The sequence below is a fragment of the Sesamum indicum genome, unplaced genomic scaffold, assembly GCF_000512975.1.
Source record: "Sesamum indicum cultivar Zhongzhi No. 13 unplaced genomic scaffold, S_indicum_v1.0 scaffold00213, whole genome shotgun sequence".
Lineage (NCBI taxonomy): Eukaryota > Viridiplantae > Streptophyta > Magnoliopsida > Lamiales > Pedaliaceae > Sesamum > Sesamum indicum.
The window spans coordinates 56,979-60,277 of NW_011628107.1; positions in this window are offsets into that span (position 1 = coordinate 56,979).

A 3,299-nucleotide genomic window follows, 5' to 3' on the forward strand; every position below is an offset into this window, starting at 1 on the left:
GGCCTCCTCCTCGACCGCAGCACCGCTTCCGACACAACCCCCAGCCTCAAACTAGGACGATATGGATGTCACTAACTACGTAATTAGGTAATTTTTCATATTAATAAAATATTTTTCCTTGATTGTTCATGTTTCATAATGTTTATTACATTCCATTATTTCATATTTATTAAATTAATTAAATTCATAAATATAATTAGTTAAAAAAGTATTAAATTAATTTAATTGTATATTCAAATTTATTAAAATATAAATTTGTTTATTTATTAAAATTTTTATTAAATATATGAATAAATTATAAAATATAAATAAATTAAAAAATTTGAAATGACTTTAGTAATAGTAAGAAAATATTACAAATCTAAGTAAATGACCATTCCAAATACCATTACTAAAACAGTTCTAAACACGTGTTCCTACCTGCATTGACTATTCCAAATACCATTGCTATAACCATTTCAAACAAGTATTCCTAAATAGTGGTTGACCATTCTTAATACCATTGCCACTTTAGTTTTAAGTATGTGTTCCAAACTAAGACAGACTGTTCCTAATACCAATATTAAAATAATTTTATATACGTGCTTCTAAATAAGACTGACCGTTCCTAAAACCGTTACAGAAGACTGTTCCAAACAAAAATATACTTGTGCCTAAAACTATTGTAAAGATCGACAAAAAAATCATTCAAAGATCGTTCCTATATTTATCACCAATACAAAAAAAACAAAAAATAATTTTAAAATTCAAGCACGAGGATTCCAAAAATCATTGCAAAAGTAACCCAACAGAAATACACTAAGTGTTCCAAATTTCGTCAAAACCGTTCCAATTAAAAAAATAATTTTTTTGATAAATTTAATACTAGGAACGATTTTTCATATAATGTTACGGAGCCCGTCCCAAATAGGAATGGTCTTGCATGAACTATTCCTAAGTATTTGTAACACCATTTATAAGGATGGATGTCCAACCGTCCCAAAATCGTTCCAAAAATCGCTCCCAATTAGTTTGGTATCTTGAAAACCATTCCAGATACAAAAGAAAAAAAAAATTGTTCCTAAACCCGCCCCCAAATTCCGCCTTTTTTTTTTCTAGTGTAATGAAGTTTTGTTTAAGGAATTTTTAGTCTTTTTTAAAAATTTATTTATTTTTTTGCCAGATAAATGAAGGGTGTCGTTGTATTGCAGATTTTTTTTGCAAGCATTTTAATGTTTTACAAACCTCAAGGAGGATAATGTAATTTCCTACCTAACAAGGATGTATTTGTAATTATACTAAATCTCAGAAGGTGTGGATTTACTTCACCCTAATATATAAGATAATCCCTGCAATGGACAAAAAACAGCTAGGTTAGCAAAGAAAAAATAAAATATTACATTTAAGTAAAAAATATGTGATATCATAACATTTAACTCCCTTAATATTTTAAAATATTACAATTTGGTCCAAAGGGCATTTTTGTCTCAAAATTGGTCAAATAATAGTCAAACATTTTATTAGGGATATTTTGGGTATAATATGTGATAAATTCACCGAAAACCTATCGGTGGAGTTAAATGTTAGATGGGACAAACCTCAAGGAGGGTAAATATAATTTTTGATTTAATAGAAATGTATTTGTAATTATGTCAAACTTAAGGGACTGTTGATGTAATTTACCCTTATTTTTTTTATTTATCACAAGTGTGCAGCTTATTTTATTGCAGAGACATTTTTTTTTATCTTTCATAACTGGGCAGCTTATCTTTTTGCAAAATTTAGTGGAAAAACTTGTCATTTTATCGTGAGATGCATTCAAATTGTGGCATAATAGGATATAATTCCCTTCAAAGAGTCTAGTGAGTTTCAAACCATGAAACCACCTTTGACCTTTCAAAAGTGGGTTTTCATCCCTCACATAACAGTTTAAACAGGGTTAGGACTAAAAGTGCAAAAGTTTTTCTTTCTGGGGGATCAATATTGTTGAGCCCGTAATGTGTGGGACCAAAATTACAACAATATCTATCTAGTGGGACCAAAATTGCAATTTTCCCCCCATTTATTCTCTTTATCTCTGACAGAAACAAAAAAAGAAGCAAAAAAGAGTTGCAATTCAATCAAAAGTGCCAACTTAATTGATATTTAGAATTATAATTTATACAAAAGTTGTTAACATTCACACGTTTCTTAATTTGTCATCTATCCAAACAGAGCACATCATGTACAAAAAATCCACAACATTTGCAATGTGGCAAAACAAATCATCAAACAAGTATCTTTCTCGCTTTACAAAAAGGCAACATATTCATGTTGGCTAGTCATGATAAAAATTCACATCCTACACAAAAACAAGTGCCCTGTTTTGTCTACTTCTTTCTCTTCCCCTTATCCTTGAGTTGTTCAGATTGCATTGCAGTGTTCAAGTTTTGACAATGTACATTGTTTACCATCCTTCATAATGGTTGGTCGACTTGAATAAGGCACAAAAAGAACATGTAAATGCTAAAGGGTTAGATACAAAATAGAAATTGCATATGATACATAACCACTTGAAAAATGCTTACTTGTTATTAGATACAAAACCTGGAGGATGGCCAAGCATAGGTGGTGGTGGTGCATGTGTAGGACCACTAGGTGATTTTTTAGAATTGACGTTATGAAAACATCAAATTGAAACATTAATTGAAACAACAAATTGATGTCAAATTCCCATAGATCCTTTTATGGAAGGATACGTTGCCATCTAACAGCTAAGAACTACTAAGACTACAGAGGAAATCTCTATTTGCTCAGCTATGGTTAAAGTTAGCTTTTTTTAAGTCTGAAACTCATGGAGCTTATTTCTTCAATTTCTCGATCAAACATTAATTAAGTATTCCTTTTTCAATACAACATAGTAAAATATAGCTATTATAAGAAATCTCCATTATGTCAGAACCGGTTCATCCATTTTAAAGAGTGGATTATTCATCAAATTGAAACATTAATTGAAACAACAAATTGATGTCAAATTCCCATAGATCCTTTTATGGAAGGATACGTTGCCATCTAACAGCTAAGAACTACTAAGACTACAGAGGAAATCTCTATTTGCTCAGCTATGGTTAAAGTTAGCTTTTTTTAAGTCTGAAACTCATGGAGCTTATTTCTTCAATTTCTCGATCAAACATTAATTAAGTATTCGTTTTTCAATACAACCTAGTAAAATATAGCTATTATAAGAAATCTCCATTATGTCAGAACAGGTTCATCCATTTTAAAGAGTGGATTATTTGGATAGCATAGGTCATTTATAAAAAGATTTAGCTGAGCTTTGG